Source organism: Hemitrygon akajei, chromosome 15 (genome assembly GCF_048418815.1).
Source record: "Hemitrygon akajei chromosome 15, sHemAka1.3, whole genome shotgun sequence".
Taxonomy (NCBI): domain Eukaryota; kingdom Metazoa; phylum Chordata; class Chondrichthyes; order Myliobatiformes; family Dasyatidae; genus Hemitrygon; species Hemitrygon akajei.
The window spans coordinates 47,142,858-47,162,299 of NC_133138.1; the positions used below are offsets into that span (position 1 = coordinate 47,142,858).

At 39.5% G+C, this 19,442-nt stretch overlaps 1 long non-coding RNA gene and 2 other non-coding genes across 3 annotated transcripts; 1 reads left to right on the forward strand and 2 right to left on the reverse strand.

The window, feature by feature from the left end:
• Positions 1–8,627: 8,627 nt before the first annotated feature.
• Positions 8,628–8,700, reverse strand: trnav-cac (transfer RNA valine (anticodon CAC)). Its single transcript has one exon. It is a non-coding gene; the product is annotated as a tRNA-Val (tRNA).
• A 1,096-nt stretch (positions 8,701–9,796) lies between these two features.
• trnav-aac (transfer RNA valine (anticodon AAC)) lies at positions 9,797–9,869 on the reverse strand. The gene has a single exon. It is a non-coding gene; the product is annotated as a tRNA-Val (tRNA).
• Positions 9,870–9,974: 105 nt separating this feature from the next.
• Positions 9,975–18,848, forward strand: LOC140739590 (uncharacterized). Its single transcript, XR_012101679.1, has 3 exons — positions 9,975–10,044; positions 15,711–15,785; positions 18,392–18,848. It is a non-coding gene; the product is annotated as an uncharacterized lncRNA (long non-coding RNA).
• The last annotated feature ends 594 nt before the right edge of the window (positions 18,849–19,442 follow it).

Below are 19,442 nucleotides of genomic sequence, written 5' to 3' on the forward strand. Positions count from 1 at the left end.
ACAATAGAAAATTACACATCTCAACTGTAGAATAGTTCAAAGAACTGAATATTAGCAAAAAATTAGTATTGGGGAAAATTAAGGAGAATGCAAGGTGATTAAAGCCCCTGGACCTGATGACCTCCATACAACCTATGGTTTGAAATCATCTGCCTGTGGAGATTGTGAATGCACTGGTTGCCATCTTCCAAAATTCCATGGATTCCAGAATGATTCCTATGGACTGGGTGGTAGCAAATACAATCCTACTCCTTAAGAAACAGAGAGGAAATGGAACTATGGACAAGTTAGCCTGATATTAATGCAGTGGATTCTGGTTAATTGGGACATATTGGGACCAGTTCATTTTGGCCCAATTAAGCAGCTGCCCCAGTTTGCCAAATTTCATAGTTAAAAGGGTATAAAAAACAAACTGGGTTACAAATTATGAATTTAAATGAAATACAAGACACATTATAACATTACCAATACTACTGGTGGTTGTACATTGTATCTGATGATGACAGGAAACCTGTGTGGGAGTTTTTAAGTGAAAGAGCTGACGTACTGGTGCAGTTACACTCTCTCTACCCCAGAAGTCCAGGTCTAGTGGGATGAGTAGACATAGTAACTGGGGTTTTCCCTGGTTGCAGTGGTTGACTATGACTTCTTCAGTGCCTTTCTCATGCTCCTCACTCTCCACATAGTGTTGCAAACTGACCTCATGACCATTGGATCTTACGGTAGATTTCATTTGCTCAGTCCACCAGAGCTAACTTCGCACGTTAGGAAAGGCATGTCCTTATCTCACCAGGGCATGAGACCTGCCAGCTCCTCTCACCCAGTTTACCCTGCCTGTCAAAGCTGTGTACCAGGGAGTGGCCGCTATCGCATGCAAACAGTGACTGGGGGCCACAGGTGAGAGCTGACAATCCATTGGGGACCAAAATGATGGTCAATACCTTCAAATTCTTCATAGTGCTTAGCTTATTGAAGTAGTGAAATCATTTTATTTTTTATTCCTGGCCATATCTTGTATTTCTAAGTCTGAATGCTTGAAAATGCAGTGTGCAAAATAGTTGTGAATAGTCTTCCTTGACAGCTATCAGTGACATAAACCACTGCCTTTTGAACACAAACACAACTATTTTAAAAACTGTTTGCACTAAGCACAGGGTAGTTCAAACGGCTACTTGACGTACATGCAACTGGCGTTAGAAAGTGTTTGGCAACATTCTTTTGCCCTAGTTAAGTGGCATATTTTCCAAAATAAACTAAAGGAATCTTAGCTATTCTTTCAATTTGTCTTTGTTCTTTAAGAGCTGTCCTAGTTAACTAGAATCCACTGTACTAGGGAAATTACTGAATCTATTATTAAGGAAGTATTACAAAACATAAGTTTATGACAGATGAATTATGTCTGATGATTCAGTTTTATTTAAATAGAAAACTGGTAAGAGTAAACCAGAACTGAAATGAGAATGAGTTTCTTCTTTCAAAGGACATTTGGAATTCTTCATTGAAAAGGGTTGTGGAAATTCATTCCTACGCTTCAAGTTTTGAAGGAATCCAGATTTGTAGGGTTAGAGCAGGAAAATTGTGTTGAGATAAAAGATTAATAAGATCTTACTGAACAGTACAGTAAGCATTGCTTATTACGTTCTTCTCTGCATCCTCTAATATTCACATCCTTCCTGTTGTTTGGTAACTGGAACTTCACAGTGACTCATCTCTGGCCCGGCCAATTTTTTATATAATTCTAGTAGTATTTTTCAGCTTTTCACGAGTATGGCCATCAATTAATGCTCTTTCCAAAATGCCCTCTTCTTGAAACCCTGCAGACCCAGAGAAGACTATACCATGAAAGCAACATATGCAAGAAACAGGCCTTTCAGTCTAAGCCCACACTGATCAAGCACCTATTTATACTAATCCTTCACTATCTCATCCTTATTTTTCCCCACATTCAATAATTGCATTTAATATCAGAGAAGGTATACAATATACAACCTGAAATTCTTGCTCCTCGCAGACATCTGTGAAAACAGAAGTGTGCCCCAAAGAATGAGTGACAGAAAAAACATTAGAACCCCAAAGTCCCCCATTCTCCCCCCTCCCATACACAAGCAGCAGTAAAGCAACAACTCCTCCCCACTTATTACAGCAAAAAGCATCAGCATCCACCACCCACCAAGCAAGCAATAGCAAAGCCCCCAAGGAAGGCCATGATCTGCAGTCCAACTAAAAAACCCAAAAATTTGACATACCATAGGCTCATTCCCTAATAAAGAGACAGAGATTTCACTCAGTGAGAGGAGGGGCAAAAAGAAACAACTCGCTGATTATGATGTTAAAGTCTGCCGCGTTGCTTTTTTTGCGTTCGCCTAATCTAGAATTGGCACCAAATTCTTCCCCCACAGAGAAAGAGAGAGCAAGAGCAGTTCACTGGGTACAGAGACCTCTGCTCAGCAGACAATCTGCTGTTCCTGATATTCCGTTTGCTCCCACAACGCTTCAGTCGGCAACACTGACATAGAATCAGCCCGTCCACAGGGCTGCAATGCCTCAGCACCCCAAAGGTGCGCTCATCTTCTCGGTCGTGCCCATGGGATATTGAAAACGGCTGGTCAGTGAGCCCTGGGAGTCCCATTGCTGTACAGAACCACAGTTTGAGTGTAGCTGCAGGTCAAGGGCACTGACAGAACCCCATCCACCTTGAACAGCTAAAATAAGAGATATTAAAGGTAGAGATTAAACTGTTTTCACAGATGAGCTTGAAGAAGTTGCTCTCTAGGGTCATCATAATTCCATTTCAATCAATTGTTCCTACATCCTACCACTTCCTACATAACTAGGAACAAATTATACTGGCCAATTAACATCCTGATGTGAATTATATGCAGGCCTCTGAACAGTAGCCTGGATGTGGGGTACAAATTACAATAGGAGATAAAAAACGAATGGAAAAAGGGCAATGTAATGATAGTTATGGAGGATTTCAATACGCTGATAGGTTGGAAAGAATAATAGGTTGCTGCTGGATCCCAAGAGAAGGAATTTGTGGAATGCCTACGAGATGGCTGGTCAAGCAGCTTGTGGTCGAGCCCACGAGGGAACAGGCAATTCTGCATTTGGATGTTACGTAATGAATTAGGTTTGATTAGCAAGCTTAAAGTAAAGACAGACACCCATAGGAGGCAGTAACCATAATGTGACAGAATTCACCTTGTAGTTTGAGAGGGAGAAACTAAAATTGGATGTATTAGTATTACAGTTGAATAAAGATAACTACAGAGGCGGGAGAGAGGAGCTGGCCAAAGTTGATTGGAAGTGGACACTAGCAGATATGATGGTAAAGCTGCAATGGCTGGAGTATCTGGGACCAATTTAGAAGATGCAGGTCTGTTCATCCAAAGAAGAAGAAGCATTCTAAAGGGAGGATGAGGCAACCATGGTTGTCAAGGGAAGTCAAAAACAACATAAAGATTCAGATTCAGATTCAGTTTATTGTCATTTATAAGCAAGAGAGAAGGGTATATAATATTGTAAAAATTAGTGGGAAGCTAGAAGCTTGGAAAGCTTTTTTTAAAAAAAAGCAACAGAAGGCAACTAAAAAAGCAATGAGAGAAAAGATGACATATGAAGGTTGATTAGCCAATAATATGAAAGAGGATAATAAATGTTTTTACAGGTATAAAAGGAGTAAAGAGAGGCAAGAGTGGGCATCAAACCGCTGAAAAATGATGCTGGAGAGTTAGTAATGGGGAACAAAAAAATGGCAGATGAACTCTAAGTATGTTGCATCAATCTTCACTGTGAAAGATAGTAGCTTTACAGTATGTTACAGACAAGAGAAAATCAGATGCTGGAAATCTGAGCAGGACACAGAAAATGCTGGAGGAATGTTCTTTTCCTAGATGCTGCATGGCCTGCTGAGTTCCTCCAGCATTTTGTGTGTGTAGCTGTTTGTCAGAAATTCACAAGTGTAGTATAATCGCTGTTGCTAAGGAGGAGGTGCTTGGGAAGCTCAAACGACTGGATGTAGATAAGTCACCTGGACTAGACAGAATGCACTTCAGGGTTTTGAAGGAGGTGACTGAAAAGATTGTGGAAACGTTAGTAGTGATCTTTCAAGAATCACTTATTCTGGAATGGTTTCAGAGGATTGAAAAATCACAAGTGTGACTCCACTGTTTAAGAAGGGAAAGGGGCAAAAGACAGGAAATTATAGGCCGATTAGCCTGACTTCAGTAGTTGGCAAGATGTTAGAGTCCATTATTAAGGATGAGATTTGGGGGTACTTGGAGGCACACAATAAAACAGGCCAAAGTCAATTGGGGGAAATCTTGCTTGAAAAATCTGTTGGAATTCTTCAAAGAAATAACAGGCAGGATAGACAAAGGAGTCAGTGGATGTTGTTTACTTGGATTTTCAGAAGGCCTTGGGACTGCTAAACAAGGTAAGAGCTCGTGGTATTACAGTAAATATACTAGGAAGGACAGAAGATTGGCTGACTGGTAGAGAGTGGGAATACAGGCTGCATTTTCTGGTTGGCTGCTGGTGATTTGCAGTGGCCTGCAGAAATCAGTGTTGGATCTGCTACTTTTATGTTAACGTTCTGGATGATGGAATTGTTGGCTTTGTGGCCAAGTTTGCAGATGATGCAAAGATAGGTGGAGGGGCAGGTAGTGTTGAGAAAGCAGGAAGTTTGCAAAAGGACTTGGACAGATTAAGGGAATGAGCAAAGAAGTGTAAGACAGACTGTAGTGTAGGGAAGTGTAAATTGTTAGGAGGAATCAGAAGCAGAATCAGAATCAGGTTTATTATCACCAGCATGTAACATGAAATTTATTAAGGCGCAATAGAAATTGGAGGTGCAAAGAACCTGGGAGTCCTAGTGCAGAATTCTCTAAAGATTAACTGCAGGTTGAGTCATTAGTAAGGAAGGCAAATGCAGATTTAGCATTCATTTTGAGAAAAATAGAATATCAAAGCAAGGATGTAATGCTGAGGCTTTATAAGTCATTAGTCAGACCGCATTTGGAGTATTGTGAGCCGTTTTGGGTGCCATTTCTAAGAAAGGATGAGCTGGTATTGGAATGATTCAGAGAAGATTTATGAGAATTATCCTGGGAATGAAAGGGTTAATGTATGAAGAGTATTTGTTGGCTCTGTACTGACTGGAGTTTAAAAGAATGAAGAGGGATCTGATTAAAATTCACCGAATATTGAAATGCCTAGATAGAGTGAACATGGAGAGGATGTTTCCACTAGTGGGAGAGTTTAGGACCAAAGGATACAGCCTCAGAAGGACATCGCTTTGGATCGGAGATGAGGAGGAAATTCTTTAGCTAATGTGGTGAATCTGTGGAATTCATTGCCACAGAGGCCGCTGAAGCCAAGTCATTACGTATATTTAAAGTAGAAGTTAACAGATTCTTGATTAGTAAGGGGATCAAAGATGACTAGATAGAAGGCAGGAGAATATGGTTGAGAGGGAAAATAAAACAGCCATGACTCAATGGATCAGATGGCCTAGTTCTTCTATGTCCTATGATCTAACCTACCACCTGCAGGTATTTGAACATGCAGATTCCACATAGACATGATTAGGGGGTCAGCAATGAACGTGGGCTACTGGAGGTGTTGCAGGAGCACCAGAGGAAATAATGGAAGGGATCTATTTTGGAAGGGGCATTCAAGTAAAGAAAATATTGTATATCACCTGGCCCTGAGAGCACTACTAGCTACCACACTGCGTTGCCCTACTGTTAGGCAGGGAATTCCAGATTTTCAAAGACGCAGTTAAACTTGTCTGAAAAGCTGTGTGATGCTTTTTTTAAAATATAAAATTAGATATAAATATAAGTTACTGGTATTTTCTTATTATGTGTTTAATCTGTGTTGTATATTCTATGCAGCAAATTCAACATTTATCCTTAAGCAGTTATGTCAAATATAAAAATTAAATATTCAAGTTTACAATATAAACATAAATTATACAAATAGTAGTTAATTCATGGAGAATGTATTTCAAGTAAAAAAAAGTTTCAGTTGTCATTTCTCTTGAAGGAAACCTTAATGTAGCAACTAGAAAAAAGAACTGGACTTGGATATTTTGAAATCCAACTCTTCCATAACAGAACTTGAAACAAAAGCTTCATTTTCGAAAAGAATTCTATAACTTAACACTCTGAACACCAGTATTTGTACAATTCTCTTTGTTTGTATTGCATTTGTTTATTGGGCTAAAATAAATTTTTTTCTGATGCAATAAAATTTAAGGCAGTTAGTAATATTACGTGACCAAGAACAGAAAGGTAACCAAAATATAGGACTAGTTATTCAAGAGCTTATTCAGTTGCAAATGTTTGGGATGGAATCAATTTAATACATTCTCTCAGTGATAGCAAAGATTTCCACTGGATGGTCCTGTTTCCTTTTGCACTCCAGAGATGTACGGGTTAAGGTGAGAGAGTTATGGGCATGCTCTGTGGGCATTGGAAACATGGCAACACTTGTGGGCTGCCTCCAGAATATATTTGGACTGTGTTGGTTGTTGAATTGATTTGACTTTATTACTTACATCCTTCATATATATGAGGAGTAAAAATCTTTATGTTACATCTCTGTCTAAATGTGCAATGTGAAATTTATAGTAACTTGTAATAAATAGTATGTACAACAGGACAGTCAATATAGCATAGAAATACAATTGTATCAGCGTGAATTAATCAGTCTGATGGCCTGGTGGAAGAAGCTGTCCCGGAGCCTGTTGGTTCTGGCTTTTATTCTGCAATACCATTTCCCAGATGGTAGCAGCTGGAACAGTTTGTGGTTGGGGTGACTTGGTTTCCCAATGGTCCTTCAGGCCCTTTTTACACACCTGTCTTTGTAAATGTCCTGAATAGTGGGAAGTTCACATCTACAGATGCACTGGGCTGTCCGCACCACTCTCTGCAGAGTCCTGCGATTGAGGGCAGTACTGTGACACAAACACATTTCACTGAATATTTTGATGTACATGTGACAAATAAAGCTGATCTTTAATGATATGTACAGGAATATAGGAATTACAGAGAACAACTACAATTCCTGTCATTAGCATAAACCCAATGACCACAATCAATGGTGATCCTCAACTTAGTTTAAGATTTCCATAATGAAATCTTCAGAGGTGAAAGCTGTGGTCTTTCTATTGTCAAGCCACTTAATGCTCCAGGATATCCCTGATCAATTACCACGGCAGGAACAGTATTAAAATTTATTTCTGAAATGAAATGGATTCAGCAGATGCTGGAGATGAGCAACACACACACAGTGCCGACGGGAGGAGCTCGGCATCCATCGTGGGGAATAAGAAGTTGATGTTTCAGCCGAAACCCTTCAATGGGAGCGGCAGTGAAGGGAGCAGAAGCCAGTAAAAGAGGGTGGGGAGGAGCGGAGAAAGATTACAAACCGGCAGGTGAGAGATGAGAGATATGGGGGAAAGTGGTAGGGGAGGGAGGATGAAGTAAGAAGCTGGGAGATGATAGGTGGAAGACATAAAGGGCTGAAGTAGGAGGAATCTGATAGGAGAGGATAGGAGAACCAGAGAAAGGTGATGGGCATGCAAGGAAAAGGGGGTGAGAGAGTAACCAGAACAGGGGAAGAAAAAAAGAATAGGCGGGAGTGAGGAGAAATTACCAAAATCGATGTTTATGCTTTTAGGTTGGAAGGTATCTAGGCGAAATATAAGGTTTTGCTCCTCTAAGTGAGTTTGACCTCATCATGGCAATAGATGCATATCATATTTTTTTACTGAGTTAAGTATTGTATGTAATTAGTTTTGCTACAACAAGTGTATGGGACATTGGAAAAATAAGTTGAATTTCCCCATGGGGATGAATAAAGTATCTATCTATCTATAAGATCATGGACAGAACTCACTTTTCTGTCCATGATTTCTGATCTCACTGTTATACGATTTTGCCTTTTATTGTAAAAGCTTTGTAGGGACCGTAAGTCCGTACAAAGGAGTGCGGTGACTGCCGAGAGGATCATTGGGCTTTGTTTTCCACCCATTAGAGATATTAGGAGCGCTGCGTGCGCAAGGGCCCTTCGTATTGTCAGTGATCCCTCTCATTCGTCCAACAATCTCTTTGACCCCCTACCATCAGGCAGGAGGTACCGCAGCATTAAGACAAGAACTGTTGGAATAGGAAATAGCTTCTTCCCCAACGCACAAGACTGCTGAATTCTCTGTCGCCATCCAAATTCCAGTTCACTGTGTAATTTAGTGGCAATTGCGAGGGATAAGCTCTGCGGAAATGTCTTGAAACAAGGGAGCTGTATTCATTGATATCAAGAAAGGAAAAATAATCGAGTTCGGAATATGCACAATTCATCATCAATCACTTTTGTCCATTTCTCAGCTCCGAAGAGCTCAAAACGCACAGCGAGCTATATTTTTCCACGGCCAATGAAATTGATGGCTTAAGTCAAAAGCAGAACCAACGAATTACTTACAACATTCCCACTCCCCCATAGTATAAGATAGCGTATAAATTACGTTTAACTGAGGTTTATGGCATTCAATCAATGAATAGTTATTGAGCGTGTTCGGGAGCAGAAGGAAAATTCTACAAAACACTGAACGTAGAATAAAATGTTTCCGCCCGGTTTCGAACCGGGGACCTTTCGCGTGTGAGGCGAACGTGATAACCACTACACTACGGAAACTGTCATGGCCAAAAGCGTGCTGCAAATTCTTTTGTAAAGTACCAACGTCACAATCTAATTGCTCCGGCTTTAAATTTCTTCTATTATAAAGTTACGTCAGTTCAATATACGGTACGCCAAATGTTTAAGGGACTCGGCAAGTCAGGGACATTTCAGGCTGAGACCCTTGCTGAGTTCCTCCGTCATTTTGAGCTCGTTGCTCCGGATTGTCAACATCTGTAGAATCTTTCGAGTTTATATCTGCTTCAGTGAACTTATTTTCAATATATTTGCTTCTTTGGTTAAAATTTATCGCGATTTTACTATAGCCGTATTTGAACTTAATTTTTTCACTGAATGGATTTACAGTACAGAGAGGAAGAAATTTCACGTCTTTGTTTCTTCATTTGCTCATTAAATAAATTTCAGTTTAACTTTATTACGTTCATGGTACAGAAACACCATTGCCCAGCAACGGAAGTCGACAAAAGTGGTGGATACAGCCGAGTCCATCACAGGCGAAGTCCTCACCGTGATTAAGCATATTTAGCAGGGGCACTGCCGCAAGGTAACAGCATCCATCATCAAGACAAGACCCCCTCCAGGTCATGCTCTCTTCTGGCTATTACTATGTAATTACCCTAAAACCACAAGGCTCCTAGACCAACATGGATAACTTTAGTCACCTGAACGCCAAACTAACTTCACAACCTATAGACTCACTTAAGAGGACTCGACAACTCATGTTTTCAATATTAAGTATTTACAAATTCATTTATTATTTGCACAATTTCCTATTTTGCACATTGGTTGTTTGTCAGTCTTTGCTATATATAGTTTTTCATAAACGCTATTGTATTTCTTTATTTTCTTGTAACTGCATGCAAGAACATGAATGTCAAGGTAGAATATGTCAACATATACGTACTTTGATAATAAATTGACTTTGAACTTTATTTATATTTTGCAGCCGGAGTCCTGACAATCGTCAAGACTGTAATAATTCATAGTTTTTTGTGTGACTGTTAATCGTCCTCCCTATTTGAAATAAATTTACATAAATAATGAAGCAAACATAAAATTAAAGCGGTAAGCCGACATCCCGGCCACACAAAACTGTTTCCGCCCGGTTTCGAACCGGGGACCTTTCGCGTGTTAGGCGAACGTGATAACCACTACACTACGGAAACAACTGGTTATAAGGCGGACGGCAGGCCTGATGATTGTGCAGGAGCGGGTGTTGTGATTGCGTAGGTATTATCGGGCTGTTTGCTCTGCGCAAGCGCAGGCTTCTCCATGACAACGCTTTGGTGATGCTGTTCAGTACGATCGTTGCACAAATGGATTGGCGTCGCGATCGAGAATGTATATCTTTAATTTTTTAACTTTTCAGAGTATTTGGTGATTATCCCGGGCTTGTTAACTTCGTTCCTTCATACTGCCGCTTCTCTTTGTTTGTCAGCTCTCCATCGCCTTTCAGCGATGCAGGTTACCCGACGGTAACGTTCTCGGCCTTCTTCCAGTTCACTAATGAAGACTTCATCCATCCTCAAATCCAACATTTACTTCACGTCTTTCACTCTCACAGATTTTCTTCCGCAGATTTTTCAGAGATTTGCAGCAGTAGTTCCGATAATGAACACAATAATCGCCTCAATGGGGGAATAAGACATGGGAAAGAAATCCATAAGTATCATCTCATATCTTGCTCTACTACTCAACAAGATGGCTGCCTCAGCACAAATTTCCTGATCCCGACATCTCTTGATTCCAGTAAGGTGGAAATATATCATTCAAAGGCACTGAACATACTTAGGAGCTCAGTGCAGTTCATCGTAAAAATGAAAAAAGAAAAAGTCATAGCCACACTGCCTAGGTCAGGCACCCCTCTAAACTTAGTCGCCGAAGAATGGCATTTGTAAGAGAGGATACTGTGGCGCCAACAGTCGCTCTGAGCGAGCTACAGTTCATGGCTCCACAATCTCTTAAAGTCTTGCCCAAAATGAGTATTTATGGAAAACTGGCAAGGAAGAAGCCCTGGCTAAAACACTTAAATCCTTGCCCATAAAGACTTTGCAAAGCATCACTTAGAAGATACTGTAAAAATGTAAAAGAAGGTCTTGTGGTTGGATGAGTAAAGTGGAACTTTTTGGCTTCAACACTAAGCAGTACATGTGGCGTAAATCAAATGCTGCACATCAGCCAGGTAACACCATCCCTACCACAAAGTATGGTGGAGGTAGCATCATGCTCTAGGGATGCTTTTCAGCAGCAGGGACTAGAAATCTGGTCAGGTTTGATGAAAAGATGAATGCTGCTAAATACAGAGATATCCTGGATAAAAATCTATTAGCCTTTGCCAGAAAACTTAAACTGTGGAGGAAGTTAGATTTTCAGTAGGACAACGACACAATGCACACTGTGCATTGAGAGGCTTTAAATGAGGAAAACTTCATTAGTCCAGTCAGCCCAATCGAACAGCTCTGGCAAGACCCAAAGGTTGCTATCCACCACCGCGCCCAACTAACCTGGCACGGCTTGAGCAATTTTACAAAGAGGAATAGACAAATCGTGCTCAACCACATTGTGTAAAGCAAGTAGAGACTTATCCAAAAAGACTACTGGCTGTCATAGCTGTGAGAGCTGGTTAAAATAAGTACTCAGCAAAGCAGGATGAATTCTTTTGTATTACTGTAGAAGGTAGAGGATAGAGACACTTTCAGTAATAAATTGTTGTAAACTCATCAACGTTTCCTTTTTGAAGTCATGCTCCCCTTTTTTTATATAACATACACAAGAAGGGATGCTTTTGGGGTTGCTATGTGTTGTACTTGATCAGAGCTTACTAAAACCAGCAGTATTAAATCTCCAAAGCAGTAAGAGATAAAAATCCAGGCAAAATAACACACACTTGCTGTTGTAGCACAAAAGAACCATCCTAAATCAGGAATTTGATAGACAATGCTGATTTTTTTGCCAATATATATTTAGTATGGTCACTTTTACAGCCTAGTTCAAAGCACAAGGTAAGGAGAACAAGTCAAAGAACACTAACTGTGGTTTTCCAGCAGACCTTCAGAGAATTAAAGGTGCTGGAAACACACAACATTAAAAAGAGAAGCGGATAACATTTCAAGTCCTAGACTTGAATCACTTCTGATCTGAAAAGTATTTCCAGCATCTAAAGTATTTTTTTATTTTCATGATTTTCAGGAAACGTTGGTGAGTTTACAATCATTTTGGTAAGATAATTCTAGTATAGTTTACTAATAAGTATGTAGTGTTGAGACCTATATTAGAAGAATTAAACTCATATTACGTGGGTCGTGCATATTTTTGATGAAAGGTAAAAGTTGAAAGAAGGACGATTTTGTGTGCATTATGTATTAAAACAAGGGAGAGCAATGGTCAAAGGAAAATATTAGACTGCTGATTTAGTCAAAACTGTTAGATAGAGTTGTAGTCAAACTGTACAGTGCTCTGGTAAGAACATACTTTGAGTACCATTTCTATTCTGTTCACAAGTAACCAAGGGTATCTTAAGTATGAGAGGTGGCGAAGGGTGCAGCCACAGAGTTTTTCCTGTTATTGGGGTCTGGCTTACCTGTAAAGGTTGTGCATCACCTAACATTTTCTTGTAAAGTGAACTTGAAAACTTGTAAAGTGGATTTACAATACCAATCTCCAAGAATAAAGATCCATGAGGAGACCCTTGAAAAAGTTGACAATTTCAAAAATCTTGGAGCTGCTTCTCAAAAGGGATTGACAAAGATGATGACCTTCCTTAAATATACCATTGACCATCTTTGACTGATTGAAGGAAAAATTTATCTGAAGATCAAAACCTGAAACCTGGCACAAACCTCATTGTTTATCAAGTAACAACAATTCCTATCTTCCTGTAATCCTCTAAGACTGGACTTTCTAGAGTAGGCAACTCAAAGTATAAGAGAGATACTACCAGTGCTGTCTTTGCAGTATCCTTCAAAGTGACTAGCAGGATGAATGAATCAACTTTAGTGCTTTTCCCTTGTCCAATATCTCCAATATTGAGGCCCTAAATACACTTTTAAGCTCTGTTGGGGAGGTGATATAATTTGTATGCTCATTCCCAGATATCCAAATTTACATTCCAAGGTCCATCTGGTAATGAATCAGAATGCAGACAAACAAATGATTCAAAAATGCTCTTAAGGTCCCTTTGATTAACAGTAAACTGGAAGTCTCTGGTTCAAGATCTCTTAAAATGGAAAAGGAGCAGTCAGGATGACACTGTAATCCCTTGAGTCCATTGATGACGAAGACTATGAAACCCAGTGTAGGTGGCAGAAAGAATACTTCACCATCTGCATTACTGACCCACCTGCTCCGTCAAGCACCCCTGTGACAGAATCCAAGAGTCCTACATTGCCTCAATCGCCACTTCAGAACCCATGGAACTGGAGTGAAAACAGGTTAGGGTCCTGCAAGACTTCCTAAGAAGAAGGTAGAAAAGATAACTACAGAATGCTGCTTAAAATGAAATTATAAGAAGAAAATAAATTTATGACTAAAACCAGGAAGTTTTTTCTCTTCAAAGAAATTGATATGTACTTACAGATAGTAGGAACAATTTCGGAATTATTTTAGAAATTCCTAATGTATTGTTGAGGTGGACCCAGCGTCATTCTGCATGGAAGGATTAAAGTGATCCAACTGGCCCTCCTCATCCAGAGGTGATTTTTTCCCACTTGATTTAACAGTATTTTGCAGAATTGCCTTGAATTGGTAGTTGTTCAGGATTATTCATCTCAGGGAGGCAGTATTTACTGTTAGTTTTAGGATGTTCCAGTGAGTTGCAAGTTCCAGTGAGAAGTGACAGCTGTATTTAGAATTCATTTAGTTTTGCCTTCTTTGTGTGAGAAAGTATCTAGGAGAATTTAACATATACATGTGATTACACCTTCTGTATGGAATTGTCAGCACATTGCATTACTTCCCATCAAACCATGTGGAAATAGATGTCACAGGTTAATGCAACTAATTTGTTAAAGATGTGTTTAAACACTTAACATTTCTGTTTTGTTTAAATTATAAACAGATAGCACTTTTCCTGCATTATTCTGGTTCGTAAAACTATTTGTACTGGGTAGTGCTTAAGTTAATGACCAAATTTTACTAACTTTTCCCAGATACTTTCACATGTTTTAAAATTATATATAGTTAACAGATAGAATCACTAAATTGGCAGAAGTGCAAATAAATGGCTTATCTCCATAGCCACCCTAGCCTCACCATTTCAGATATATTCCTTTGCCAATCATTCCCCTTTTCTCCCTCCAACTTTAACCAACTAACCCACCCCCCCCCCCCACCAATCCTTTGACTAATGATGTCACATAAGTAATTCTGTAATCCTCTAATATTTCTCCAGAACCAGAATACAGAATTTAGGAAGATTTTAATCAATGCATCCACTGCATCAGTCAGCAGGCATTTCAGGATCCTAGGATAAAGACATCTGGGCTAGAAGACTAACTACCCGTTGCCCAGTAGCTTGTCTGACACTAATTCTCAAGTGTTGTGATGTCACTGAACTCATACGTTGCATTGTACAGTATTAATTTGATATTTATGATATCTTTGATCCTTATGAAAGACAACTCCTATGCTTGATCTGTTTATCATTCTACTATTACTGCAAATTCTTCATAGCTACACCACTGTCCTTCCCTCAACTTGGAAAAGTTGGGACTAATTAGAAGGAATCAGCATGGTTTTGTGCAGCACTCGTGTCTCTCAAGTCTGATTGAGTTTATAGGGGAGGTAAGAAAGAACATTGATAAAAGCAGAACAATAGACATGAAGTTTAGCATGTCTTTTGGCAAAGTCCTGCATAACAGGATCATCCAGAAGATTAAGACGCAAGGCTTCTAAGGCTTATAGGCAAACTGCACCCAAATTGATTTGTTAGTAGAAGGTAGTGGTCCATGGTGTTTCTCTGACTGTAAGTCTGTAACCAGTGTTGCACAGCAGGGATTGGCTCTAGAACGTTTGCTTACCTTGCTTACTGTCACTGGCTTTTAGGGCAGCAATGAAGGCCCTCCATCCCTTTCTGCCCTTGGTCATCTTCTGTATTGTGGCCCAGGTGTAGTTCAGGGTCCTCATTTCTGCCTAGAACATTTGGAATATATAAAATTAATTTAGATGAGAATGTAGCTGGTATGATTATTAAATTTACTGATAACACAAAAATTGGTGGAATTGTAAATAGTAAAGATGAGTGCAATGGAACAAAGATCAGCTAGAAAGTTGGTGGAATTTAAGTCAGGCAAATGTGAGGTAATGAAGTCAAATTCTGCTGAGAAATCTAGAGTAAATGGCAAAGTCACTGGGAACACTGTTAAACAAAGAGACTTTGGAATGCAAGTTCATAGTTCCCTGAAAATGGTAACATGGTGTAGAAGGTATTTGGTATACTTGCCTTCATGGGCTAAGGTACTGAATATAAGAGCTGGGATGTCATGATGAATCTGTATAAAACATTGGTTAGTTTGCACAGAGCACTATTTAAAGTTTTTTGTTGTCACACTACTGAGTACAGAAGAAATTCATTGGGATCTTTGGAAAGACAGGATTTATTCTCAGTGAAATTTAGGGTGTTGAGGGTTATACAATTACGAGGGCCATAGATAGTTAGAATCTTTTTCCCAGGACAGGGATTAAAACCAGAGGGCACAAGAAGGTGAAAGGAAAATTTTAAAAGAGATCTGAGGGGCTTTTCACATAAAGGTACCTCTGTTTTCTGGAGACCACCTCTAAGTATAAAATCTGATTTCCATTTTAGTTTTCCCATACCAGTACCTATAATGCAGCCCTTGTTTAAAGCTTGTATGCATCTTAATCCATTTCTACCATCCTCAGCTTGAGAGTGTGCTAGCATATTGACTTTCTTGGTGAGACACTTGCCAGTAAGCCTACCAATAAAACTGGGTGGTATTTGTTGCTTTTTGGGGCATGGGTTTAAATGGGATATTTCTTGATGCTTTCAGAATGAATATCTGAGAGAGGATGGGGGTGTGATCCAACTAACAGACTTGCAGTGAGATAACTGACCTTCATACCTGGTGAGTTGCAACTCTCTACAAATTGGCAGCATTATCAATGGCTTTATTTTGTAAATCAGTGAGAATTCACTAAGTTTTAAAACATAATATTTAAATTCAATTCATTCCACAAATCTCTTCTGTTTCCAAACATTTAAAAAAACTGGAATTTAACATGAAACCTTTGCATTTCCTACATTGCCAATTAACTGTTACATGTCCTAATAGTTACACAATATTAGATTGCATATTTTTGATGATCCGATTATGTTGAAATACTCTCTCTCTCTCTCTTTATATATATATATATATAAAAGAGCTAATAGGACTTGATGTTTCAATCCCTATGATAAGTCGGCACTCTCGATGTTGGCATTGGGCTTGGAGTGGTGACAAGGAGGGTAGGTACCTCATCGGGGTCATCAGGTGGGCACCCTCCTTTGACGTTTCGTTGATAAGCCCACGACATCTCCAGAGGGCTCAACAGTGCTGCTGGTGTCCCAGATACAGCCCCCTCAGTTCCATGCCCTCCTGTCTTCATCTTGCAGCCCAGTTGTTGTCTTTCCTTTTAATCCAAATCCAATTACTGCTGTCTTCTGCATTTGACAAGGACTTGATTGCTTGTTGGAGTGAATAACCCCTCAGCCCCATCTTCTTCAATAGACTGGTTGTAGATGTAGCCACAAATCCCCTGCATCCCACTTCTACAGGGAAAATCTTAGTCTTCCAGCTATTCTGGGCAGGTGTGTGTGTGTGTGTGTGTGTGTGTGTGTGTGTGTGTGTGTGTGTGTGTGTGTGTGTGTGTGTGTGTGTGTGTGTGTGTGTGTGTGTGTGTGTGTGTGTGTGTGTGTGTGTGTGTGTGTGTGTGTGTGTGTGTGTGTGTGTGTGTGTAAAAATATATACATACACACATATACATGTTGCTGTTTATGTTTACATAAGTGAAATTTAAGTTAAGGCATTAGAAACTGCAGTTTGCAGTGAGGCATTGGTACGGTATGCATATTATTGATTGACAAGTGAATCACTTTAGTTGAAATGAGTCTGTAGGATAAAAGTCCTATGCAGTAGTGAATTGGATGATGGGAAAGGATTTACTCTAAGTGTTGTGCTCAGCATAATGTAACTGGCTCCAGCTGGCTCCCTGCTCCTCTTTCTGCCCACTGAATCCATTCAGGTTTCTTCATGCAAATGAACCTGGGGCCACCTCTCAGTGGGTGGCAGATGTCTAAGAAGCCATCCACAGCTGTTACTTCCATTCCTATTGCAGGAATTCCTCCTTAAATCAAGATTTAAGCAGAATCAAGCAAAGGAAAATAATTGCAAACGCTCTGTAGAATAGAAGAAAATAGACGTTAGGCCGCTTGGCCCCTCAAGCCTGCCCTGCCAATCAATATGATCATGGCTGATCTACACGGGTATCAACTCCTGTTGTGTGTCAGTTGTCCATAACCTTCAATTCTTCAATTTTAACCTTAAATATATCTAATGATCTGTCTTTGTTGAGGTAGAGAATTCCAGTAATTCACAACCCCATGAAAATAAATTTATATACAGTATGAAAGTCTTAGGCACCCTAGATTTTTTATATGTTTCAGATGGTATGGCCTCCACAGACCCCTGATCTCAACATCACTGAGACTGTCTGAGATTACTTGGAGAAACAGAAGCAAGTGAATCAGCCAAAGCCTGCAGAAGAAATGTGGCAAATTCTCCAAGATGCTTGAAACAACCTACCAGCTGATTTTCTTAGGAATTGACAGAGTTTTAAAGGCAAATGATGGTCACTCTAAATATTGATTTGATTTTTTTATAGTGTTTACTGCTCTTTACAGTAAATTTTTGCTTTACAGATTTTTTTACATGTGCCTAAGACTTCTGCACAGTAAGTACTGTGCCTAAAACTTCTGCACAATACTGTACCTCAGTTTTAAATGGCTGGTGTCTTATTTTGCAGTTATGCCCCTTCTTTATGACTCAGGTGGAAACATCTCAGCATCTAACAACAAGATTCCTTAGGATCTTTATGTTTGAGTAAGGTCAGCTCTCATTCTTCTTAACTCAAAGGAATACACACTCAAACTATCTAGCTTTTATTGACAGGCCAACCTCTCTAGTCAGGAATTAGCCTGGTGAATGTCCTTTGGGCTCCTTCTAAAGTTATCATTTATTTTGGATAAAGGGAACCAAAACCAAGCACAGTATTCCAGGTGTGGTCTGCCTAATACCCTGTACAATTAGTTGTAACAAATTCTTGTTTTTTTTAAATATCAATCGTTTTGCAATGAAGGTGAATATGCCTTTTTAACAACTTGTTAGACCTTCCTGCTAATTTTTTTCTGATTTTTTTTTACTCTAGATCGACCAGATCCCTCTAAATTTCAGTTATTTTTTATTCTCAATTTTCACACAAGGAAAAATGGCAGTAAAAAAGTGTAGTTTTTACTAAGTATCAGCTCTTGACATAGTACCTCTTAAATTAGTTTCTAAATGTTATTCCGCCAATCTGCAAATCAAATGCCGAGTTGTAGAACAATATAGAGATTATTGGGGAATCAATTATTGTGCATCTTTATTGGGGCTCAGAAACAGCTTTGAACAAATGTTCTCCCATAATCATTTTGCAGACTGTTATGCTGTGATTGTGCTGATCATATGGAGATGTGAGATTTCCCTACCTGCTTTGATGTATGGTTAACAATGGATCTATAAAGTTGGTGCTTTATGACATCACCAAATGCAAAGGTATGTCACTGTGAAAGCCCTGGAGTTAGACCTGTCACAGGGAATGTGTCCAAAGATCATGCAGAGACGTAAGCAAAGTTACATAGGAAGGACTGATTTCTTAATGTTGAAAGATACTTTTACAGCACTAGGAAAATGGAAAAATGATGTTAAGCAATTAAAAAAGGACTAATTATACAGTTTCAAAAACAATGTGCAAGTTAATCATAGTTTTATATGAATTGTTAATAATAGAATACAAACATTTTTCAATGCTCTAAGGAAAAATGTGCTTAGCAATGTGCTAAGGAAGGCAAGAGACATCTCTTGCCGATCTTGCCAAGTAACGCGCTGAGGATGATTGAAATCATCGAGACAGGTGCAGAGACGAATGTATGTGTGTAGTGGTCTCGCTCTCTCCCCCCCAATGCTGTCGGAGGATGGTGCCAGAACAAGGTTTAATTGATGTGGTTTGTGGATTGTGGACTCTAATTCACATTTATGATGTATTCTAGTTTTTTGTCGCTCCTTTTTTTTGTTACTAGTTTGGACAATTTTAAATCAGGACAGCCTGCAGATAAAGAACACTGAGCTGAACTGAAATATGCCTTTTGATTATGTGTTTTATATCCTGCGATTTCACTTTCTTTGTTGCTGTTTGCACGATCTGTGTTTTTTTTCGCGTATGCAGTGGTGCTCTGATGTTTTTTCTTTGAACAGATTCCATTGTTCTTTTGCTTTGTAGCTCATTCTTCATTTGTTTTAAGGATGGGATTGCATGGGACAGAAAGAAGAGGTGAAGAGGAGAGAGAGAGAGGGGGGGTTCTCACTAGTGTGATAATGGTCTTTCTCCGATTCCCCAAACCTCTCTCCCCAGCACCCTGCTCTGTCAGTACTTCATCTCTTTTCCCCATGCCTTCTTTTCAGAATCAGGATTACTATCACTGGCAAAAA